The 27,189-nt window shown below is 36.7% G+C and overlaps 1 pseudogene; it reads left to right on the top strand.

The window, feature by feature from the left end:
* The first annotated feature begins 2 nt into the window (after nucleotides 1-2).
* LOC102835819 lies at nucleotides 3-22,795 on the top strand (annotated as a pseudogene).
* Nucleotides 22,796-27,189: the final 4,394 nt, after the last annotated feature.

Here is a 27,189-nt window from a genome sequence, read left to right as displayed (position 1 = left end):
TCATGGGTGACCCTGCTGATATTAAAAATGCCGGTGGCATGATTTCCAGCTTCACAGCAACATGCAAGCCATCACAGTACGACAAACAAACAAGTATTCTATCAAAACAACTACTCAAATTTTAGCCTCTATTTTAAACTACGACCAGCATTTAATATGGAAATTATTGATATCCACCCTGATTCCCAAACAAAAAGTAATATCCTATCCAATGTTATCTCATTTCAATAAATCATTACTCTGTGCTATCACAGCTTTTATCAGAATATCAAAATGCCAAGGTCTTCCCTTCTAACTTGACCTTGAGTGACATGTTTTCTAATTAATTTTGCACTGTGTATCATCAATTCTTCAGTACTTGGTTTGAAATCCTAAATAATTTGAGCCTGTCCAAATCAGCACTACTTAACAATGTGAACAAGATTCTCATTTAAATAAAAGATTTAAAAAAAATTTTTAAATGCAATTTAATTAGCTGAAAGTTTTATTTTAGTGATACTATTGCAAGTATCAATATATTGCATAATATGACTATTAAACTTTCATTTATTAGTGTGTCAAAAACACTTATATTTAAAAAAACATTGTTATAGATGACTTTCCTATCATTAAATATGAAAGGTTTGGGTTTAATAAAATTGAGTATACTAAAATTAAAATCTTTTAGATAAATTCCCCAAAGTTACAGCAATTATCTTCAAAATCTATCATAGTTCTCTCAGTTGGACTTGTATACAAGAGTAAGCCAACTTATACAAGAGTAAGTGAACTCATGAAGCAACTAAATTCTTACAGCTGAAGTCCCAAACTTTTTCCTCAATTTCTTTCATTTTGCATTTCTTTGGCCTCCATTTTAAATGTATTTTTGAATACTGTCCCTCTCACCTCTCAATGATCTCTCAAACCTTTCAATTTCTCTTTCCCCACTGACACCATCAGATTCAGTTGCTATCATTTTTTTTGCCAGAAAATCACTTCCTAGCAGGTAATACTAATATTTCTGATACTAAATAGTTCCTCTCTAGCTAATATTTCAACATTAAATATTCTTATAAAACTTATTTTTGGAATATTCCAAAATAGTACTAAGAGTCACCAGTTTTGAGGAAGCATGATTGGCATTTGAGTATATTGGAAACAGAAGAGTTTCTCACCTGAAGCCTCTCTTTCTATGGTAAATCAATTAACTTCCAAACAGGCAGAGATGAAGCTGTAAGGATTCATGTCATCTAGACACTTACGTTATTGTATATTTATTTTGTCATATAGCTGAGTTGCTAGAAATAAAAATATGTAAATTCTCCATAATAATGTTAGACTTAACATAGACCTCTCAGGAAAAAAAAAAGCATGTGAACAAAAACTCAGTAAGTATATGAAGGTTTGTGTAGCATGATTTAAGCAACTTAATCTAATTTATAGCAACAACTGAAGCATACTAAACTTCTAATATGAAATGTTTAGCAAGATTATCAATTATCATCAAATTTGTACAATACTGTACTGGATATCCTAAACAGTATTTTAAGGCAGAATGAAGAAACAAAAAAATAATGATGATTAGAAAGAAGAGGACATGAATTTGTACCTTATACATCAAAACAAATGCTCACTTTGGAAGCACATATACTGAAATTGGAACAATACAGAGAAGATTAGCATAGCCCTTGCACAAGGATAACAAACAAATCCGTGAAGCATTCAATGTTTTTATGGTAAATGTAGAAGAGATGAAACTAAAAGTGGGGAGCAGTTAATCTGCCATTTCAGGCACAGAGGACCCTAGGACCATCAAGAGGGAAGAACATGAGAGGGGCCAGGGATCCTAACCAGAAAAATGGGGGACAACAGAGATGGTGGCAGAGGCAATGGCATAGAGAGACAGAGCAGCAGAGGACTACAGGACCATGGACTGAGAAAGGCAGAGTGCCTGCAGGCAGGGGGCTAGCTTGCAAAATGTGCCTTTTGGACATTTAAAGGAATATATATTTTCAATGTGGTATATGTACATCAAAACAAAACAAAACAAAAGGTAGTAGAGGTAAATACTGTAAGGGTGTTTAGAGGGGATTGTAGTCATTACAATGATTTGCTGAATGTAAAACTGATGTTCTGCTCTGTAAGCTTTCACACACTCAAGAAATGCTTTTTAAAATTTTTTAAATATGCTATTAGAATTAATAAGCATAACAGAGTGACAATATATAACAATGATATACAAAATTTAATTGTTTTTATATACACAAGAAAGAAATCAGGTAGAAAAGGAAAACTTAAAGAATAAAACATTTAAAATAGTACAATCTACCTAACAATTGTTGCTGTTAAGCACCATGAAGTTTGGTACAATTCATTGGAACTCTTTATAGGGTTTCTGAGGCTTTACGAATCATGCCTCAAGGTCAGCAGTTCGAAACTACCAGCTGTTCCATGGGAGAAAGATGATACTTTTTGCTCCCATAAAGATTTGCAGCCTTGGAAACCCTGTGCAGGGCCACTGTGAGTTGGAACCGACTCCACAGTACTTAACAACAACAACAACAAATCTTTGAGGTAAAAGAAATCTTTATCCCATTGAGTGGCTGATAAGCTTAAACCACAGACATTTGGTTCATGGTCCAGTGCTTATCGTGTGGAGCCACCATGCTCTTAAGCTTAAGAATATACATAGCTAAAATGTGCACTACTTTGCTATTTAAAACTATAAAACATTGAGGAAAGAATTCTAAAAGGCATTTGCATACACTATGCAAAGATATGAATATTTAATAATGTTAAGATTTCAATTCTTACCAAATTCATTTATATTCCACACAAAATTTGAACATGATCTCATATGACTTTATCAATTTATTTAGCTTTCAAATTAAATCTTTGTTTAATTATTATTATGGAAAATTCAATGTTGATGCTAAAATATATATAGAAATAGTCAAGGAAATCTTGAGGAGCAATTTGGTGGTGGTTTGAGTTAATGTGCTTGACTGAAAGGTTGATTTGCAAAGCCAGTGGTTCAAATTCACCAGCTGCTCGCCAGAAACCTTATACAGGGTCACTATGAGTCAGAACTGACTCCATGGCATTTACCAACAACAAATGCTGTCAAATACAGAAAATATAATATGTTATGAAATAATCTTCATACAATGTAATGCTAACAACAATAACAGAGAATAAAATACTTGTGCATAGCAAAATAAAAGAGGAAATGACCAAAGCTATGGAATCTCACTCACAAAGATTTAATGAAATCAGATACAAAAGAGTACATAGTTATAATTTCATTTCAATATGTTCAAAAATATACAATATTAAAATACAGTGATAGAAATTAGAAAGTTTTTATGCTCAGCGGGTGATACGGGCTACTTGGGGACATTACAAAAAACACTTTTGGAATGCAAAAAATGTTTTACCCTCAGAGTAGAGTTAACTATGATGTCGTGAATGGAGTAAAGCCCGTTGGAGTTAAAATTTGCTGATGGGGCACAACTCAAAATGAAGATAAACAGCTGTAAATATACATTAATAATCAGAACATGGAATGTATGAAGTATGAATCTAGGAAAATTGGAAATTGTCAAAAATGAAATTGAATGCATAAACTTTGATATTGTAGGCATTAGTGAACTGAAATGGACTGGTCTTGACCATTTTGAATCTGACAACCACATGATTTACTATGCCAAGAATGACAAATTAAAGAGGAATGGTACTTCACTCATTGTCAAAAAGAACATTTCCAGATCAGTCATGAGGTACAATGCTGTCTGTGATAGGATAATATCCATGTGCCTACAGGGAAGACCAGCTAATACCACTAGTATTCAAATTTATATACCAACCACTAAAGCCAGTGAGGATGAAATAGAAGAATTGTCCAACTTCTTCAATCTGATATTGACCAAACATGCTATCAAGATGTATTGATCATGACTGGTGATTGGAATGCAAAGGTTGGGAACAAAGAGGAAGGATCAGTAGTTGGAAAATAAGGCCTTGGTGATAGAAATGATGCTGGAGATCGCATGATAGAATTTTGCAAAAACCAATGATTTGTTCATTCGAAATACTTTCTTTAGACAGCATAAGAGATGATTATATGCATAGAACTCAACAGATGGAATACACAGAAATCCAATTGACTACATCTGTGGAAAGAGATGGTGGAAAAGCTCCATATTATTAGCCAAAACAAGGTTGGGGCAAATTGTGGAACAGACCATCAATTAATCATATGCAAATTCAAATTAAAGCTGAAGAAAATGAAACCAAGGCCATATATGACTTTGAATAGATCCCACCTGAATTTAAAAGTCATCTGAAGAACAGATTTGATACATTAAACACTAAAGACCAAAGACCGGAAGACTTGTGGAATGACATCAAGAATATCATACAGGAAGAAAGCAAAAAGTCATTAAGAAGACAAGAAAGAAGGAAAAGGTCAAAATGAATGTCAGAAGACACACTGAAACTTGCTCTCCAACATAGAGATGCTAAAGCAAATGGAAGAAATGAGGAGGTTCAAGAGCTGAGCAGAAAATTTCAAAGGAAACCAAAAGGGAAGAACATGCTCAGCATTTCTCAAGCTGGGGAACTTAAGAAAAAAATTCAAGCTTCAACTTTTGTTATTGAAGGATTCTCTGGGCAAATTATTGAGTGATGCAGAAAGCATTAAAAGAAGATGGAAGGAATACACAGAGTCACTGTACCAAAAGGAAATGGTTGATGTTCAGCCATTTCAAGAGGTAGCATATGATCAAGGGCCAATAATAGTGAAGGAAGAAGTCCAAGGTGCATTGAAGTTGTCAAGGACTTCATTCTTCTTGGATCAACCATCAACACTCATGGAAGCAACAGTCAAGAAATAAAATGACATATTGCTAATCTGCTGCACAAGACCTTTTTAAAGTGTTGAAGAGCAAAGTCATCAGCATGAAGACTAAGATGCTCCTGACCCACCCCATGGTATTTTCTATAACCTCATATGCATGCAAAAGCTGGACAGTGAATAAGGAAGACCTCAAAAGAACTGATGCATTTGAGTTATGGTGTTGGAGGAGAATACTGAAAGTGCCATGGGCTGCCAAAAGAATAAACAGATCTGTGTTGGAAGAAGTACAGCCAGAATACTCCTTGGAGGTCAGGATGGCCAAACTTCGTCTCTCATACTTCACACATATTTTTAGGAGACAGCAGTCACTGGAGAGAGATATCATGTTTGGTAAGATGGAGGGTCAAAGAAAAAGAGGAAGACCCCCAGCAAGATGGATTGGCAAAATGGCAGCGTCAATGGGCTCAAGTGTGCCATCATTCATGTATAAGGTTCAAATCTTTGAGGGAGTAGACAGGTTTACCTTACTCCTGGTGAGCAGCTGACAGGCTTAAACCTCTAACCTTGTAGTTCACAGTCTAGTGCTTAACATATGAGCCACCACACCCCTCATATTGATAATAAGGCACTAACAAAAAACCTAATATTACACAAAAATATTACTAAGATAGGAAGCCTACGTGGCCTATTGGAAAGTTACTAGGAAAGCAAAGATTTTGTTTCAAGGACAGGAAATTTCTTTGGTTTTTTACTGTACCCTCATCTGCTACTTTACTTCTCTGTGTTACTGAGATAGCCTAGGGGTCTCTTGGAGAATGAAAGAATTAATCACAAGATATTTTCCATTTTAAAGTCTGCTTACTGTCAACAAACCACCCATAGAATCTCTTGATTTTAGTCACTTGTGCCGTCTAACTGGCTTTACCAACCTTAAAGAATGATCTTTCCTTGGAGGAACTGTATATAGACAAAAGAGTCAGTCATTCAAACAAACAAGGGGATACTGAATGGTTTAAAATCAGAAAAGGTATGTTCCAGGGTTGTATTCTTTCACCATACATATTCACTATATATGCTGAGCAAATAATTCAAGAATCTGGATTATATATATGAAGAAGAACATGGTATCGAAACTGGAGGAAACTCATTAACAAACTGCGATATGAAGATGATATAACCTTGCTTGCTGAAAACAAAGAGAATTTAAAATACTTACTGAAGGTCAATTAAGGTCAATTAACAACCTTATTATGCTTTGCACCTCAATGTAAAGAAAACAAAAATCCTTACCACTGGACCAATAACTAACATCATGATAAATGGATAAAAGATTGATGTTTTTCAGGACTTCATTTTGCTTGCATCCACTATCAACACTTATGGTATCAGCAGTCAAGCAATCAAACGACCTATTAAATTAGGCACATTGGCTGCACAAGGCCTCTTTAAAGTGTTGAAGAGAAAAGGTCAGTTTGAGGACTAAGGTGCACCTGACCCTAGCCATGTTATTTTCAATAACCTCATGCATGTGAAAGTTGGAAAATGAGTAAAGAAGACTGCAGAAGAATTTGGAGGAGAATATTGAAAGTACCATGTACTGCCAAAAGAAAAGAAAAAAAAAAAAAAAAAACTATGTTGAAAGAAGTACAGCCAGAGCGCTCCTTAGAAGCATGGATGCCCAGACTTCACCTATCATACTTAAGACATATTATCATGAAGGGCCAGGCCCTGGAGAAGGGCATCATGCTGGGTAAAATGGAGGGTCAGAGAAAAAGTGGAAGAATCCCTAGGAGATGGATTGAGACAGTGGCAACTGCAGTTGGCTCAAGCCTAACAACTATTTTCTATAACAAACTTTTGCTTCTGTGAATGGTAACCCTACCTCACCTGACTTGTCTTAATCAATAGAAGGCAAAGCTCTTCTCATGTAGGGCAAAGATTCAACTAGCACACCCTGCCTGTAACACGTTTTGTCCACCAGGAGCAAAAGGGCAAATTAGTACCATCGCCAACTCTGATGCTACTAAGGAAGAGATTGTACAAATCTGATAAGTGAAAAAAAGCAGCTGTTTTTTTTCCTATGTCCCTCTGTCCAGTAAGGTGATCAGTGTAGAATCCCTCTTGTGTTCTAGTCTTTGTTTCAGTTTCCATCTGAACAAAGCCTTTCTCTTTAAACTTGTTTTGTACCTGTGGGAACTGGTTGTTGCTTACCATGAGGCTTGGGGAGACTTAGTTTTCTAAGGATACAAGACTGGGGCTAGGGAGAAAGATTGATGTTGCCTGGACCAGACCACCTAGGGAAAGCAATCTGATACCTTCACACAGTCAGAATTGCATACTCCAAGGTATATGTTCCATTAAAGGAGCACAGGCTTGCAAGTAGAGATTGTTGTTGTTATATGCTGTGGAGTCAGTTCCAACTCATAGCAACTCTGTACAGGGTTTTCTTTACGGGAGCAGAAAGCCTCATCTTTCTCCCGTGAAACAGCTGGTAGTTTTGAACTGCTGACCTTAAGGTTCACAGCCTGGATTCGTAACCACTACACTATGCAATGCTTTAATCCATCCCCACCCCCATGGCTCCAACAAAGACTTTGCTGAGCTTTAAAATGGTTTTGAGTGGGTGGAGAAAATGCATCATGCTTATTCACAGGAATAGGCTGGGGTTTCCAGGAAATGGCTTATTTAGATAGCAGTTAACAACAATATGTTAATTGGGTACGAGCACAGAATTTCTTCAAGATGGATTCCAACACCAAGGCCTCCAATGTTGTTCTTGTTAAGTGTCCATGAGTCAGTTCTGACCTGCAGAGACCCTGTATAGAGTTTCCAAGCAGTGGCTAGTGAGTTTGAACTGCCAGCTTTGTGTTCAAACCAACTTTGCTGTCTAGTACAAAGGGACTGTAAAGCCCTGGGAAAGGCTGGTTTTCCTTGAGTAGACATTTTGACATTTCTTTCTCTTTCTTTATGGGACTTCAGCCCATCCTCTTTAAAGGTCTTCCACAAGATTTGTGTCCATCTATGGGGACCTGTTGTGTGTGCTTATTGGTGGAATATTTCTGTGAATATGCACCATCCCTGTGAGTCTCATTGTTGTCTTTGTGAGCCCCAGGAACCTTCTATCCCGGCAGAAGAATGGAAAGAATGGGCCTTAGGGCACATGGTATGTGTGTGAGTTACTTGTGGCTACTGTCTATATTACTTTGGTTTGACTTCTTACTTAGTTAGAAGAAAGCTTCTCTGTCTCATTTATATTCATAATAACAATAAAAGTAGAAAATATACAAAATAAGTATGTTAAGAAATACTAAGACTCTATGTTGATGAAACGTGCTATAACCATGTAAATTAAAAATACCTCAAATGTAGAGACATCTTGTTCTAGTGTACACATGCTTATATAATCAGGTAATAACTCACACTAGGATGATAAGGAGTCCTTGTTTGGTGCTGTAGGATAAGCACTGGGCTGTTAGCTGCAAAATTGGTGGTTCAAACCCATCAGCAACTCCTTGGTACCTATGAGTTGGAAGTGACTCAACATACCTAACAATAACAATGGTTAACACTGTTCTGCAAACCACAAGGTTGGCAGCTTGAGTCCACCAGCTGCTCTGTAGGAGAAAGATGAGGCTTTCTTCTCCTGCAAAGATTTACAGTCTCAGAAACCCCTATAAGGGGTTGCCATGAGTTGGAACTGACTAGTAGGAGGGCACTTAACAACAACAAGATGATAAAGAAAACAGAAATAACAAATATCGGCAAGAAAGTGGACAAGTTGAAACCCTTATCCATCATTGATGTGAAGGCAAAATGGTTCAATCTCTGTGGAGAAGTTAGTCAATTCTTAAAAAAGTTAAATAGAGAGCTATCATATCATTGTTAAGTGCAGTCAAGTCAGTTCTAACTCATAGTGACCCTTCATAGGATTTCTGAGGAGCAACTGGTGAGTTTGAACTATTAACCTTGCAGTCAGCAGTTTAGTGCTTATCCTACAATCCAGCAATTCCACTCAGGTATATACCCAAAAGACCAGAAAACATCTATGCAAACAGAAATAATGTACAATATTCACAGTAGCCAAAAGGTGGAAACAACCCAAGTGTACATCAACAGATGAATGGATAAGCAAAATGTATAACATAGATACAATGGAATAGTATTCACCCATGAGGAGAAATGAAGTCCTGATTGCTGTTATAACATTAATGAATCTTGAAAACCTTATGCCAAGTGAGATACATAAATCACAAAAGAACAAATGTTATATGACCTCACTTATATGAATTAACAAGAATCGGTAAATGTATAGAAAGCAAAGTTTATTAATGGTCATTTGGGCAGAAGGGAAGGGAAAAGGGATCGCCATTGTTAAGCAGTGAGTTTTTGTTTATGGTGATGGAAAGTTTGGTGATGATTATGGGTGATAATTTAAACATGATTAATGTAATTTTTATCACTAAATGATACACTAAAAATATAGATTCGGTAAGTGCTATTACATTTATCAATAATCAAAAAGTGAGTAACATACTATATATAAACTAATGAATGAGTTCAATGTGATCCTAACCAGTATACCAAAATATTAGAAAAAACATTCTCAATTAATCTTCCAAAATTAACACAGAAAAATATGGTTATTAAATTTAAGGAGCAATGATTTAATATATAACCAAAAAAACTCACTGCCACTTAGTGGGTTCAACTAATAGTGACCTTATATAGGCTTTCTGAGACTGTAAATCTTTATGGTAGCAGACAGCTCTATCTTTCTTGTCAAAGTGACTGCTGGGTTAGAACCTCTGAACTTATGGGTGATCAGCCCAATATATAGCCCATAACACTAACAGGGCTCCTCTGACTTACCATATAATATTTTTAAATGAATCAATAATTTTGAAAGTGTGACACCAGTTCCAAAATAAACAAATTATTACATAATACAGCTATAGAGTGATTTTCATAGCAATTATGTGTAAGATTCCAAAGGTTGTAAATCTTTGTGGGAGCAATAAGTCTCATCTTTCTCCCATGGAGTGGCTGGTGGGCTTGAACTGCCAACCTGTGGTTCGCAGTTTAGTGCTTATCCTACAGAGTCACAAAGCTCCCATTTCATATGAGACATGAATTAATTATTTATGTAAAGTGACATTTAAAATAAACAGGAAAAACATAACATTTCTAAAAATTGTCTCAGAACAAATGATTAACAATTTCGAAAAACTAAAGTTGGTTTCTCACTTCATTTTAAACCAAGTAGCCAGTGATTCAAAATAGAGTAAAGAAAATTCTCATGCCCACTTTAAATTTTCCTCAAAACTGGTGCTCCATTCTTCTTATTTACTTTCCTAAAGACTTTGGTGACTTCTCTCCATTCTTCAGCTATTATCTCTTTTCCATCTTCAGAATGCATGTAAAGCACAATTTGGCTTTCTTTGTACTTACTAGATTTTTTAATTAATAAAAAATATCTACCTCTCTGTTAACTCCATGAGAAATTTCCCAGAGTTCACATTATCAGTTTAACTGTATCTGGCTAGACACTGCAGTATTATTTGTTTATCATCTCATTTCTTCCTAGAACTCGTGCTGCTAATACTTGAATCTGTTTTCCTTTGCACACAGTCTGTGCAAGGTACACAGTGAGCACTAAACTAATCTGTGTTGATGAAAATAAATGGAGAAATAAACATTGCTTTCTACACCAGGGGAAAAACTAAGCCACCCCTCTAGTCTTATGACTTACTTTTTCAAGGCTAGGTCAATGACACTTGGAGCTTTCACCAGTTAGAAAATTTCCCCCAGGTAAACTATTCCTTTCATAATATAACTTTATATTAATGTTGATGTAGAGATAGATGGTCTTGCAAATGCAAAATGCCTAGTTAGCCTACTTATTTTACTGACAACTTGTTTTTCTTACATAACTGGTATTGAATTAACCTGAGCAGGGTCATTTTCAAGTTTTTATGTTGCTTCAGTCAGCTTCAAAGATGGTGAAGATTGAAGAATTTCTAGTCCTATCACAGAGATTCTGATATAATAACTCTTAGATGAGGCCTATTGAACATATTTTTAATAAGCAACATGGTCATTGAATAAATATCTTTAAGTATCAGTTATCAATATTTTACTTTTCATGTAGCTGTGAACATAGATCAAAATTCTAGTTTGGACAGAGCTAATCAGTCAATGAGAAACTTTGCCATAATCAATTGCAAGCATTTGACAGCAATCTTTAGTACTCTCAACGTAAGCATTATTGGTTTATGTTAGACTGCTTAATATTTTGCTGTGTTGGGTGTGACATTTTGATAAGGAACTATTTTGGAAAGATATATCATAAAATGTTGATGACACAAAGACCCTTTATCTCTCTCCTTTGTCCTGATTTTCTCTCTGATTTTTCAAAGCCAATATTTGGAACTACATCTTTTTAAATACGGAATATTTTCTCTCAGACTTATTCATTGCAAATACTGTTTTTCATCAACACAAACAGTGACTATACACTTGGAGCTTTCTAGATAGAATACACTGAATACATTTGTGGGAAGAGATGATGAAGAAGCTAAATATCATTACTCAAAACAAGGCAAAGGACTGACTGTGGAGCAGACCATCACATCCTCATATACAAGTTCAGGCTGAAGCTGAACTAAATTAAAATAAGTCCTTATGAGCCAAAATATGACCTTGAGTATATCCCACCTGAGTTTAGAGATCATCTGAGGAAAAGATTGGATGATAGGTGCTAATCATTGAAGACCAGATGAGTTGTAGGATGATATCAAGAACATCATCATACATGAAGAAAGCAGAAGGATATTATAAACACAAGAAATAAAAAACAAAAATGGATGTCAGAATAGACTTTAAAACTTGCTCTTGAATGTAAAGCAGCTAAAGAAACAGGAAGAAATAATGAAGTAAAAGAGTTGAAGAGAAAATTTCAAAGGGTACCTCAAGAGGACAAAGTAAAGAATTAAATGAAGTGTTCAAAGACCTAGAATTAGAAAACAAAAGAACATGCTCAGCATTTTGCAAGCAGAAAAAGCTGAAGAAAAAATTCAAGTCTTGGATTGTACTACTGAAAAATTTTGTAGTGGGTCAGAGATAAAGAAGGAGACCCCCCAAATGAGATGGATTGGCATAGTGGCGGCAGTGATGAGCACAGGCTTAACTATGAATGTGGGGTTGGCCTAGGACTGGGCAATGTTTCATTCTGTTGTGCATAGGGTCACTATGAGTTGGTACCGACTCAATGGCACCTAACAACAACAACAACAATGGTATACTATTGAATGATGCAAGAAGCATCAAAAGAAGATGGAAGGAATGCATAGAGTCACTGTGCCCAAAAGAATGGGTCAGTGTCCAACCATTTCAAGAAGCAGTACATGATCAAGAACTAATGGTATTCAACTATTCTGACAGGGATCACATTAGAAGGCCCTGGAAACAGTGGAATAATATATGGAACAAAACTCAAGATTGTGAAAAAGATCAGGTTTACTGGTTAGAGAGAGATGAGAAGCCTGACACTATGGACCTAGGTTACCCTTCAAGTCTGGAACTGAACGAGTCCTTGTGGCTTAATTTCTAGCCAAGCAGTAGTTAGGTATACAGAGGGACAATATTAGTGAAGTATGCCACATTATAGAATGGTCAAACATTCAAGATCAAAAGGGTAACACTCACCAAAGATCAAAACTCAGAAGACTTTGAAAAGGTTGAATGGAAACAAGAATTATAGGAAGGAAGTAGGATAACTGATTTATATTGAAGGGATTGCAATCATTGAAATGAAATTAAGTATACGAATTGTTGAACGTAAAACTGATGATCTGCTCTGTAAACCTTCACTCAGTTAACAATACAAAGTTTTTTTTTTAAAAAAATAGAAAAATAAATTTCCAAAGGTATTTAAAGAAGTCCAAGCTACACTGGAGGCATTGCAAAAAAACAAAAATAAAAACAAAACAAAACAAAAAAACTGTTGTTGCTGTTGTTAAGTGCTGTCGAGTTAGTTTTTGTTCATAGCGACACTGTATAGTGTTTCTGAGCAGTGGCTGGTAGGTTTCAAGCACTGACCTTGTGGTTAGCAGTCCATTGCTTATTCTACAGCACTACACTAGGACTTCTAGTGCAAAACTAGGTTCCAGGATTGACAGAATACAAACTGAAATGTTTCAACAACCTATTGCACTCCCATGTCTATGTCAAGAAATCTGAACAACAGTTACCTGGACAACTGATCAGAAGAGATTCAGGTTTGTGCTTATTCCAAAGAAAGGTGACCCAATGGGTTGTGGAAATTGTTGAACAATATCATTAATATTACATGCAATTAAAGTTTTTCTGGAAAAAATTCAAAATACAATTGTAGTAAAACACTGACAGGGAGATGATAAAGATTCAAGTGATATTCTGAAAAGAATGTGGATCAAGGGATGTCATTGCTAATGTCAGATGGAGCTTGACTGAAAGCAGAGAATACCAGGAAGATGTCTACTTGTGCTTTATTAACTATACAAAGGCATTGGATTATGGGGAAGTATAGTCAACAAAATCATAAACTACGGATAACATTTGAAGAATGGCAAATCTGTAACACTTAATTGTGTTCACTTAACTATACATAGACCAAGAAACAGTCATTTGAACAGAACAAGGAGATAGTGAAAAGTTTAAAATCAGGAAGAGTATGCATCAGGGTTGTATCATTTTATCATACTTATTCTTGGATCAACTATCAACACTCATGGAAGCAGCATTTTAGAAATCAAATGACATATTGCATTAGTCAAATCTTCTGCACAAGATCTTTTTAAAATGTTGAAGAGCAAAGATGTCAGCTTGAAGATTAAGGTGCACCTGACCCAAGCCATGGTATTTTCAGTAACCTCATATGTATGTGAAAGCTGGACAGTGAATAAGGAAGACCGTAGAAGAATTGATGCTTTTGAGTTATGGTGCTGGAGGAGAATATTGAAAGTGCCATGGGCTGCCAAAAGAACCAATAGATCCGTTTTGGAAGAAGTGCAGCCAGAGTGCTCCTTAGAGACCAAGATGACCAAACTTCGTCTCTCATACTTCAGACACATTGTCAGGAGGGACCAGTCGCTGGAGAAGGATATTATGTTTGGTAAGGTGGAGGGTCAGAGAAAAAGAGGAAGATCCCCAGCAAGATGGATTGGCCAAGTGGCAGCATCGATGGACTCAAGTGTGGTAACAGTAGTGAGGTTGGCCCAGGATTGGGCTGTGTTTCGTTCTGTTGTGCATAGGGTTGCGATGGGTCGGTACTGACTCGATGGCACCTAACAACAACAACATTCATCATGTATTGTTGTTGTTGTGTGCCATGGAGTCAGTTCTGACTCATAGCATCATGTAACTGAGTAAATAATCCGAGAGGATGTGGCATCAAGTTTGGAGAATCATTAATAACTTGCAATATGTAGAAGTTAAAACCTTGCTTTCTGGAGCAAAGAGAACTTGAAGTACTTACTGATGAAGATCATAAACTATAGCCTTTGGTATGGATTGGACCTCAATGTAAAGAAAAAAAAAAGTTCCTCACAACTGGACCAGTAAATAACATTATGATAAACAGAGAAAAGATTGAAGTTGTAGAAGACTTTACTTGGATCCTCAGTCAATGGTCATGGAAGTAGCAGTAAAGAAATCAATGTATTGCATTAGGCAAATTTGCTGCAAAATACATGAACATGACCCATCACTTCATATGCATGTGAAGGTTGCACAATGAGTAAGAAAGGCCATAGAAGAATTAAATCATTTTAATTACAGTGTTGGCAAAGAATATTGAAAGCACCAAGGACTTTCAGAAGAACAAAAACATCTGTCTTGCATTCAGGATGTTTTTCATAGCAGGGTTAGTTTTGGCAAAATCCCTTAGCTTCTGTTTATCCTGGAATGTTTTGATTATACCATTGTATTTGATGGACAGCTTTGCTGGGTAGAGGATTCTTGGATGGCAGTTTTTTCTTCCAGGGTTTTATATATGTCTCCCCATTGCCTTCTTGCCTGCATGGTTTCTGTTGAGAGAGCTGAGCTTAATCTGATTTTCTTGCCTTTGTATGTTACACTTCTCTGTTCCCTAGCTGTTTTTGGGATTCTGTCCTTATCTTTGAATTTGGAGAGCTTGATTATTATATGTCTTGGTGATCTTTTAGGGTCTGTCCTTCCTGGGGTTTGTTGAGCTTCTTGAATGCTTATCTTTTCCCTTTTCAGGTTGTTAGGGAAATTTTCTTCCAGCAGCTCATCAACTATCTCCTCTGTGGACTTGTGTGATGCTTCCTGTTCCGGAATGCCAATAATTCTTAACTTATTCCTCTTCATGTTGTCCAACATGAATCTTAGGCCTTCTTCACATTTTTTAATTCTTTTTTCTGCTTGCTCTTCTATCTTAGTTGTGTTTAGAGATTTATCTTCTAGCTCACTAGTTCTGGCTTCTATCTCTTCAATTCTACCCTTTTGCTCTTTCAGTGTATTGTCCATTTCTGATATTCTATTATTAATCATTTGGACCTCTTTCTGTAGATTTTGAATTGTTTCCAATGCTGCATCTATCTTATTTGATTGTTCCTGTAGTGCTTTCCTGACTTCTTCATTATTTTTCTCAACTCCATTGTATAGTGTTTTGATACATTTTATAATCGTTTTTCTGAATTCTTTCTCAGGCATTTCCAAAGCCTGCCCATCTTCCAGTATGGAGTGTAGGTCTACTTCCAGCTCATTTGCCTTAGTCTCTTTATCTCGTTTCTGGACATGTGCTGATATGGTCATCTGTTTCTGTTTTTTGGGAATATTCAGGAGTTATCTATGGCTTTGATACTTAGATGGGTGTATATTTTGGCATTTTTTTATGCTTTCTGATTGCCTCCAGGTAGATGTGATCAGGAGATGGGCTTCCCTTTTCACTCTTCTTCCTGAGAAATTTCAAGATGTCACTGTTGGTCATTGTGATGTAATGCAGGATTTAATTTTCAGCCTATTTACTTTTTAATCTGCCTACCCCACTCCACAAACCCGTTGCAGGCCTTTTTTCTAGTGATAAACAGTTCAAGGCTGGCTGTGGCTGTTTTGCACTGCCGTTTAGTTTCAAGTGGAAACTGTCACTTTAAATTTCAAGGAGATCTGTGTGCATGCATAGTAGAACCCTCCAGGGGTTGGGGCTGGGGTGTCCACTCACTCAGGCAGCACCTTTAGTCACCATATTGGAGGTACACAGCCAGCAAGAGACTAATGAACAGATACAAAGAAAAAGAGTGTCCACCCCTTTACCTCCACAATTCTGTCAGGCATCCGTGCCTGCTCTGATCCTTCCCCCATTTGGTCTCTCCAAACATGGTGGATCCAGGAGCAGATGAGTGTCTTGAGTTAAAAAGTAATGGATTTCTTGCTTCTGCTACAAGTTCCCCTAGCTATAAGCCTTTGAACCTTTTAAATATTCCTTTCTATGTGGTTCAAAGTTCTGGCACCATGCCTTGAGCCTGCTTGATCTGATATTCTGTGTTGTTGCTGACAGAGCTCCTCACTGCACTTCTGCTTGATCCATCATCATTTTTGTTCCTGAACAAATCTGTCTTGGTAGAAGTACAGCCAAAATACTCTTTAGAAGCATGAATAGATAGATTTGTTATCAGGAAGGACCAATCCCTGGAGAAGGACATTATATTGGTAAAGTGAAGGGTCAATAAGTGAAAAAGAGGAAAACCCTCAATGCAATGGGTTGACACACCAATTGGTTCAAACGTAATAATTGTGAGGATGGCACAGGACCAGTCAATGTTTCATTCTGTTGTGCATAGGATTGCTATGAATTGGAATCATCTCTCAAGGCACTTAAAACAACATGACATAAAATAGATATTTTCAAATCTACATATTTATGAAAGAGTATTTAAAATCCTCAGTTACAATACTATGAATTAAAAAAAAAAAATCAGTGGACACTAATATCTGTTTTAGAAAAAGAACACCCAAATTGCCATAATATCAATAATTTAAAGAGAGGAATGATTCTCATTCATTTTAAAAACCTTTATGAGGCTCAGTTTCCCACAGACAAAGGCCTGTTAAATAAGTTGTAGAATTGTGGTGTTGTAAGATAAGCACAGAACTACTAACTGCAAGTCCGACAGTACAAACACACCAGCTGCTCCTCAGGAACTGTATACAGGGTCACTATGAGTGGAACTGACTTGGTGACATTTGACAACAACACAACAATAAACATACCATAGTCATATCAGGTTCAATAGCTGGAAGTGGAAACACTTTCTGATGCATTAACATCCCAACCCAGGAAAACACATTCTTTTAGTCAGAAGGAATGAAATGTGTCCTTCCACATCAGGAAAATTGTTCAGAACCCCAGGAAACTATAGTTGATCCACAGAGATATGCTGAGGTAGGCTGGAATATATAGGATGGAATACATCAAGAAGAATGTTTTGGTTGTTGTTAAGTGCCATTGAGTCAGTTCTGACTCATAGAGACTCTGCATAGGGTTTCTGAGGAGTGGATGGTGACCTTGAATCACTGATGTTGTGATTCAAACCAACCTAGCAATCCAGCACATTAACCTACAGTGCTACCTCAATAAGAATAAAAATAGCTAAAAGCTTCACAAACATTTTTGCTGACAAAACTAAAGAGTAAGCTTGGGCTTCAGAAACAACTCAACCCAACTCACATTCTGAAATGTTATCAGAAGATATCCTTTCTCTTTTCTGAAAACTTAAACTAAATTTTCAGAAAACCCTAGTCAAAACCAGCTGGAATCTGATCTAGAACATGCATAGACTCTTCAAATCTGACCGAATCCAGAAGGGGATACTGTTAAATCCCTCCCATAATTAATAATGGTCAGCATCCCAGACACTCTTGTAGTGGAATCTATCTTGCAGAAAAGTTGTGCTTGCACCCAATTATCATAATGCCTCCCAGAAGCCCAAATTCTAGGAAGAATCACCCAGTTTCTCTGTTCTCCTTTTTCCTCATTATCATAGCAATAGGTGTAACTTCCCTGTAAGGAATCTTTTCAGAGAGACTTGTTCTATGCTGACTTAGGGCCAGTCTTATCTCTCCTGCTTCTTCACTTATAAGGTATGTTCACTACTGTAAATAATCCCTTGCCATCTTGATGAGCTTGATCTCTTGCTTCACTGTTCTTACATGTCAAAGCAAGAATTTTTAATCTAGGGAAGAGTCCTACAACAATGCAAGAAAAAAGAGAAGATATATACCTCTAAGATATTTAATTTAAATGTAGTCACTGTGTCAGTATTTTTCATTATCATTAATAAAGTTTCCTCAGTTTAATTTAAAGTAAAGAAATTTGTGGGATGCTAACAATATAGTAGAGTCTCATGTTTCAGGAACAACAAATGACCCAAAATGCCCTGCAGCACCAGTTTATAAGCAAACCACTGCCATTGGCACTGAGCATGAACACTAGGGTTTCATTGCTGTCGACTTTGAGCCAGCAGTTCACATCTGTACTATTTCTGTCCTTTTGTACCACCTGCTCTTAGAGTAACTCTTGTAGAGCTTAAATTCTAAAGACCTTAGTTTGTGGAAGGCTGAGTTGCTTGGACATGCCCTTAATGGTTTACCAAAAATAGTCAATTATATGCATGCTATTTAGTTTAAGTTAAAGATCCTGGTATTGTCTTGTAACTACCATGTGACTATGACTCAGGGTTACAAGATCATGAGTCATACCCCGACCACCAAGTAGCCAGGTAATTAAAATCCCAGAAAAAAATCCTGTAACCTTTTTAACCTGTAATTATGTAAGTATCTCAATCCTGGTCCTGTTCCCATTTCTGTAGTCCTACCTGGGACAGTGATGAACACTTGGGAGGATGCAACAAGACCAGGCAGTGTTTCTTTCTGTTTTACCTAGGGTTACTATGAGTGGGAACAAGCCTGACAGTACGTACCAATCATGATCTTGTAATGATTTTCTTTGTTCTCTACAGTATATAATGAATACCATGACTGCGATTCAGTGGATTCCAGCGGCTTCAGTACTGGTTACATGCTGACAGCTTCCCTCATCTAGATGACTGTCTTTGATTTTGTCTTTGTCCTTTTTAAAGCTTAATCAATGGGTCTCTATAGAACATTTTTTAATCTGAGGTATTTTTCTTAGTATACTGTGATGAAAGTGTATTTATTTGTCAGAATCACTGTCATATTCTTGTACTTTAACTTCAGGGAAGCTTGGGAAACAGCATTTGCAATTTCAAAACAAGAAGCTGTATTTTTCTCCCCAAGGCTCATAAAAAACAAGGCATGCCTTAAAAACAACTCAGGTAAATTGAATAATTTAGAATAATTGCAAGCTCATATGTTGTTATTTTGTTGTTATTATTTATTGTTTCTTTTTTTAACTTTCTACTTTTGAGAACTTTTAACCCTGAGAAATGTGATATGGAGAATAGGAATCCCTACTATTAAAAATTTCTGGAAGAGCTTGAAGTGAGTATTTTCCTTTCTGGGGTCATGATTTATTTCCCAGTGAATCAGTGAGGAATAAAGAGTGAACAGTATGAACTGTGATTGCTGAAAGGTAAGATAAATACAGATAATGCAGAGAACTCTAAATTTGATGGAAGAGTAGGAAGCTTTTCAGTAAGTTCTGATACTGTTTAATGTTCTGCCAATAACAAGTCTTATGAGTTCTCTTAGGGTGGAAGGCCTCTTTGGAGATTCTTTATCTTAAATTACAGTAAGTTGGTTTTTTTAAAATGTGATTTTAAAAAATTACGTCATGCTTCCTCTAATATGTAATCAAAGAGAATTATATACCTTACAGATTAAAATTTGCAGCTGGTTAGAGATCAAACTGAAATCAAAGACTGCATATAGTGTTTCCCAAGCATTAAATTGCATACAAATCACTTGATCTAAGCAAAAAACTGTTCCCTGCTCCTTTTGGATCTTTGAGCTCTGCACAGGCAGGATTACCTGGTGTGGTGGGCTACCACCATTGTCCCCACACGGCGGCCCTGGGGACTTCAGGTGTTCCCATCCTGAAAGACATATGTAGTGGCATATTTTGAAGTGCAATCATCCAATGGAACAGAAAATTATTCAATTTTCTGTTTCAAAAACTTTTAACAAACAAATGACCTACATTGTATTCAAAGATAAGTACCAGAGCACTTGGGACAAAGCATAGAAGAAAGGGGTAAAGCTTGTTTCAGTTCTCTGGGTTAAAAAATGCAGGACAGCTGGAGTACACATTGATGAATCATTATTCCCTACAGTCAATACTAATAAAAAGTTACCAAGCCTAATTAAAAGAAAACATAAGTGTATGCATCCCAAAGATTTTATTGCCAAAACACCAGAAAATGATGAAAGATTCCAAAAGAAATTTGAGAAATTGACTAAAGAGCTACAAAAACTAAAATCAACACTGGATAAGGATGTACCTGCTCTTTTGTTTGAATCTAATGGTTCATTGATGTATAGCCCTATGACAATTAAAAACAATCATCACAGTAGGAGAAGAGATTGCAGGAGATGAAGGAGAAAAGGGAAAAATCATTCTGCTACATCTTCCCAAATGATTGAAACATCTCATGAAAGTCCAATTAACTTTCTGTGTCTAGCATCTTTGAACATTTCTTATGACACTTTATTCATATGAATTATTTGCTTGTGATTTACACTCATCTTTTTATGCTATTTGGGAAAATCAGGGTGTAGAAATCAGGAAACAAAATTGAGAGGATTCATTAATGAAGCTGCAAGTGATAGTATGTCTTCACCTGTATTGAGAACAAGTAGTATTCATTCATCACAAGCTACCTCAACAAATTAATGCCTCAGAGACACATGAATAATATTTCAAATGAAAAATTAAATTGTGGAAGTGATATTGTAGGTGAAATGGTCACCCCTTAAACAACGCCTTCTGAAAGAATAGCTAAGGAGATACATAATGAGAAATAGTTTGTCGCCTATTTTATTTACAATGGAAGGCCACTCTTTGGTAAACTCAAGACCTGAAAGTTCTTTGTTGTTCTTGTTAGGTTCCATAGAGTTGGTAATGACTCATAGTGACCCTATGCATGGCAGAACGAAACAATGCCCAGTCCTGGGCCAACCTTATTATTGTTGCCACGCTTGAAACCATTGATGCTGCCATATTGCCAATACATCTCGCTGAGGGTCTTCCTCTTCTCTGACCCTCCACCTTACCAAACATGATATCCTTCTCCAGTGACTGGTCTCTTCTGACAATATATCTAAAGTATGAGAGATGAAGTTTGGCCATCCTGGCCTCCAAGGAGCACTCTGACTGCACATCTTCCAACACAGATATGTTGGTTCTTTTGGCAGTCTATGGCACTTTCAATATTCTCCTCCAACATCATAATTCAAAAGCATCAATTATTCTACAGTCTTCCTTATTCACTTTCAGATTTCGCATGCATATGAGGTTGTTGAAAATACCATGGCTTGGGTCAGGCACACCTTAGTCCTTAAGCTGACATCTTTGCTCATCAACACTTTAAAAAGGTCTTGTGCAGCAGATTTGCCTAATACAATACATCATTTGATTTCTTGACTGCTGCTTCCATGAGTGTTGATAGTTGATCCAAGAAGAATAAAGATGTCGGATCAGGTAGACATGCAGTGAGGAGCTCCATCACCAATAATACAGAATACCAGACCAAGCAGCCTCAGGGGATAGTGTATATAGTAGGGTGTTAATGAGTCTTCCTCCAATCCTGATACCACCTTTTTCTTCATATAATCCAGCTTCCTAGATTATTTGCTTAGCATACAGGTTGAATAAATATAATGAAAAAATACAATCCTGTTGCACACCTTTCTTCATTTTAAACCATTCAGTGTTCCCATGTTCTGTTGAACAACTACCTCTTGGTCAGAGGCATGTACAGATTTCTCACGAGCTCAATTAAGTGTTCTGGAATACTCATACTTTGTAATGTTCCATAGCCTGTCATGATCCACACTATCAAAAGCTTTTGTGTAGTCAATAAAACACAGATAAACATCTTTCTGGTATTCTTTGCTTGGATCAGCCAAGATCCATCAGACATTAGCAATGGTATCCCTCATTCCACATCCTCTTCTGAATCTGGCTTGAACCTTAGCAAAGAGAAAATGAATGTCTCCTACTTATTTTCACCTTCAAAACAAAAATTAAAGAAAAAAGGTACAAATTTTCCTTGCCAAAATTACCATTATATAAGTCAGAAAACAGTCCACAGTCTACTACCACGTCTGTTCCAGAGAGTCCTGATTGTGAGGAGTCCTTACGTGAGAGTTAGTTTTCACCTTTGAATCTTAAGGAAAGGAATTCATGGAATTTTCTTGCTTAATTTCAGTCATCTTTAAGACATATTCAGTTCAACTGCAGAAGTCTTCCTAAGAATGAGAGAGCAAATGTATTAGAAATGTCTTACTTTTCCTGTATGGGTGAAAAGTTCAGATTAGTTGACATTTAACCTCAAAAACTAGCCCCAATCTTCAGAAACTAACAAATTTTGAAGGAAATATATTTGAGTTTTATGACATCTAAGGGAACATCTACAGCTGAAGAAACTCTGAGGTGTTCTAGATAAGCTGATCCCCAGAAAAGAGAAGAGCCATCTCAAGAAGGAAATAACTTTTCTCATATTGATGAACTGGTTCCTCAAATAGAGTGCCTACAGAAAGGACACCATAGTAATTTAGCTCCTTTGAAAGGAAATACTATTGAAATGAAAGAATTGACTGATAGTAAAAGCATGCAGAAAGAAGAACTTAGCACTTCTAAAATGTCAGATTCTTCTGAAAGGAAAACACAAAATGATTATAAGCTCAATGTTGTAGAGGACTGTAATATGAAAACATCTACAGAAGAAGCAAAACTCTTATCCATAAGATACAGTGAAAGTATGTGAATTTCCTTTTCCAAGTACTTTTGTTATAACAATATGTAATAATATATTCACTCTTTATATTAGCACTTTTTCATAATTAAAAACTATTTTAAATCCTTTTCTTCTTCAAATGATATTTGTCAAATGATAAAGCTTTTATATGTTTTAGGGATAGAAGACTTAGTCTCCACTACGGAATTTCTGACTTCATTGTTCAAATCTTTTTGTTGGATGTCGTAGAGTTGGTTCTGACTTATGGTGACCCTGTGTGAGGTTTCCAGGGAGTCGCTGGAGGTTTGAACTGCTAACCTTGTGCATCACAGTCCAGTCTTTGTCCTATAGCACCAAACTTGGAGTTCATATCTTCTGTTAGGAATACATTTTTCCAGGTTCCTTTCATCTCACAAATCAAAAGAATAATTAACATGTAGTGTGAACAGTTGGCATCCTGGTATGGTGCTGGTACTGTGGGATAAAGCCTTAGACCACAAGGTAGGTTTGAATCACAAGGTTGGCAGTTCAAGCTCACCAGCCACTCCTTAGAAATGCTATGCAGGGTTGCTATGAGTAAGAACTAACTTGAGAACACTTAACAATAAAAATAATGAAGTGGGAATAATTGAATAGAGTGAATGCTTTGTCCTTGTTCCTTTTTAGTTTTTCATTATAACATGTTTGTTGTGTAAGAGATTTTTGTTGTTGTTTTTGCTAAAACTTGGTTCATAAATACTGATGCTATTTATTTTAGAAATGGAATTAAAGTAGCATAATTGATTCTGTCAAGAAAAGATGAATTTGGGAATATGTTATCAATATTTACTTTTGAAGAAAGTTTGGGCAATATTGGCTATAAAGAAATATGGTGTAATTAACATTTTTGCCAAGAAGTTCATTGTAACCAGCCTTGCTTAACTTCTGCTTATTTTGCTTTAATCGTATCTCTAAAATAGATTTATTTTTATTTGTAATTTAATATAATATAGCAATGAAGTGTGTAATGAACAACATAGTGATTAACTATGTAATTGTAGTGAAAGTAACTGTATCTCAAGTTGTCTTAACCACTGTGTTCAAAATGGAGCATTTATGAGAATTGATATAATCATAGATGCACTATATATAGTTTCTCAAAAACATTCTCACAAAAAAGAACTAAAATATTTTTGTCATTTTTTTTTTTTTTACCTACAGGTTGTTGTCCTGGTGGTGTTGTGGGTTAATGCTCTGGACTGCAAAGTTGGTTTCAACTGCATAGTTAGTGGTTCGAGCTCACCAGCTGCTCCTTGGAAACCCTGTGCAGGATCTCTGTGAATCAGAACTGACTTGACCTCACTTAACAAAAGCAACAATTTGTATCTTGAGTCCTGGATGTGGCCCTATACAATAAGCACTGAACTGCTAATGACAACAGCATTTATAGCTTACTTTTTAAACATATATCACAATTGACAAGAAACTGTATTTTTGTTAGGCTTAGTGTCTATTCTTAGTGTATTCCCTCATGATCATTTATTTTGGAATCCTGGTGTAGTGCTGTAGGATAAGCACTGGGCTGGTAAACACAAGGTCAGTGGTCAAACCTACCAGCCACTCCCTGGAAACCCAGGGTTGCTAAGAGTGGGAAATGATTCAATGACACTTCACAGCAACATCTAAAAATCATAACTGCAAAGTTAATATAACCAGATGTATAGTCTTGATTTGAAAAAAAAAAAAAGACACAACATAGAAACTAATTAGAAAAGAGACACCTTTCAAATAATATGATGTACGTTGTAATCCCAGTGTTGCCAAGAAAAATGTAATATTCCTTGAACTAAGTGTGTACATATTAGCTGTTGTGAACAGGAAAAGGTAAAACATTAACCTCCCCCTCCCAGAAAATGTTAACTGCCCTGCCCTCCCAGGAGACAAACACAAATGTTAATCAGGTTACTGAGTGGGACCAATCCTCCCTGCCCAGGAGACAAGCTAGAATGTTAATCAGGTTAATGAATGAGACCAATCTTCTGGTTTCCCTCCTGTCTTCAAACAGGTCCACCACCTAGCCCTCCCCAACTCTGTCCCCATATAAACCTGTACTCCTGTACTGACCTGCACTCAGGGCTCAGAATCTGGAGAAATTAGCTCCTCTGAGTCAGCCGGCTTAATAAACCTGAAACTTTGTTTCACCTCTCTGAGTGACCTTGGTTTCTTTGACAACAGATCTACAGCTGCTGTAACACTCTAGGATTCAGAGCCATTGTAACACTCTCAGATCTAGTGTGTTTGTAACACTCTAAGGTTTAGAGTGGCGGTAACACTCTAGGATTGAAATCTGCTGTAAAAATTGTACAACTTAATCTCCCAGTATCTACAGCTCCATAGGGTGTTAGGATAAATTGGTAGAGGAAGAGAGGCAGGCACTTGAGAAGATTTTAAGATTACTGAAACTAGTGCAGATTCTAAGATTTTATTGGTCATATTGTGTTTGCTATCAGAAAGTGATATACAGGTATAATCCTGGTGTAACTAAATTTGACACACAAAAGGAAACATTTTATGTGCCTGAATATAATGACATCCTCTAGAATTACCTGCCTATTTCATGCCATTCTAAGGAGACAGAACAATATTGGCTTTTACGACAAGATAACACTTTAGATCTTGTCTAGCCTAGATCTAACCCCTTTATTTTAGTGATAAAATTAAGACTCACTGGTGGTGTAAATTGTCCCCAGTCAGCTCAATTGGACTGGTAGATTAACTTTGTTTGGGATTCTACCATAGGTAAAATCACATAGTCTTCAGGTTAATTTGGAAATGACATACATGTTGAAATTGTGGCCCAATAAAACTATTCTTTATATCAAGTTATGTCTCTCCAAATCTTTCCTGTTGAAATAAAAGTGGTTTCAGTTTGTGTTTACAAAAACAAAAATGCACATGTGTTGGGTGGGGACTAAGATTTGCATTTTTTAACAAGCTCTAGATGATGCCAGCTGCTGGCTCACAGGCCACACTTTGATTAGCAAAAAAAAAAAAAACTTCAAGCTTTAGTTAGCAATGGTTAATGAAAGATCTTTAGCACCTGTTACCACAGGTGCTTTGAGGACTGCAAGGCCCTGAGCTAGCCATTCATATCTGATTAAATTTGGATAACAGCTGGGGGCTTTTGCAAAGCAAATTACTGTACTTTAAAAAGACTAAGAATAGAAATGTTAATTTCTGTTGGGGTGAAGATTCCTCTCTACTCAATTTACACTTCTTTTGTGTTTCAGGATCATAAAAGTGTTATGGCCAGTTTGCTGATTGTTGTTCACTGCCATCATTGGGTTCCAGCTCATAGTGACCTTATATAGGGTTTCTGAGGAGTGGCTGGTTGGGTTTGAACCGCTGGGCTTGCAATTAGCATTCCAGTGCTTATTCTACAGCATCACACCAGTACTTTTGTTTGCATATTGTTGTTGTTGTTAAGTGCCATCGAGTTGGTTCCAACCCATAGTGACTCTGTATAGGGTTTTTAAGGAATGGCTGGTGAGCTTCAGCAGCAGACATTGAGGTTCAAATGGACTTTGCAGTCCAGCACATTAACCAACAGTGTCACACCAGGAGTTCTCTGTTTGCTGATAGTTCTCTTGAATTTATGTTCTGTAAATTATTAGCCACTGTAGGATAAGCATTGGACTGCCAACCACAAGGTTGGTGATTCAAGCTCCTCAGAAACTCTATACATGGTTGCTGAGTCACAACAGACTTGGTGGCACTTCACAACAACACTTGTGATTTCATTAACTTGATCCTAAAACTTTTCTGATATATGTTTTTTTGTTGTTGTTGTTGTTAAGTGCCCTGGTGTCAGTTCCAACTCATAACAACCCTGTATAGGGTTTCCAAGGAGAGGTTGGTTAGTTTGAACCATCCACCTTGTGGTTCAAACTGACTTTGCAGTCCAGAGCTTTATTCCACGGTGCCATACCAGGTCTCTGATATATGAATGACTTAAATTTATATATAAAAATAGTCCACTTGCTTTTGTCTCAATTTTCTCTTCAGGCCTGAATGCAATAATTAAAGTTATAACCCAAATAGTTATAATTTAAGGTAACATCCTGGGCTATGAGGTAACTAAAATGCACCTACTGTACAAAGTCATTTTACCAAGGGACAGGTAGAAACAATTACCTGCCCTAACTGTGAGTCCTGGTGTGGTGCTGTGAGTTAATGCGCCAGGCTGCAAAGCCTTTTGAACTGCAAGGTTGGTGGTTCAAGCTCACCAGCTGGTCCTCAGAAACCCTATACAGGGTCACTATGGGTTGTAATCTACTTGAAGGCATTTCACAACTGTCCTACTGTGTATGCTTTCCTTACAATTAAAGAGGTGATGTAATGTGATGGTTAAAACTCAGGTTCTGAAATAGGTAGAAC

This window comes from Chrysochloris asiatica, unplaced genomic scaffold, assembly GCF_000296735.1.
Source record: "Chrysochloris asiatica unplaced genomic scaffold, ChrAsi1.0 scaffold00077, whole genome shotgun sequence".
Taxonomy (NCBI): Eukaryota; Metazoa; Chordata; class Mammalia; order Afrosoricida; family Chrysochloridae; genus Chrysochloris; species Chrysochloris asiatica.
The sequence above is the reverse complement of the archived record's forward strand: the minus strand, read 5'-3'. Positions and strand labels throughout refer to the sequence as shown.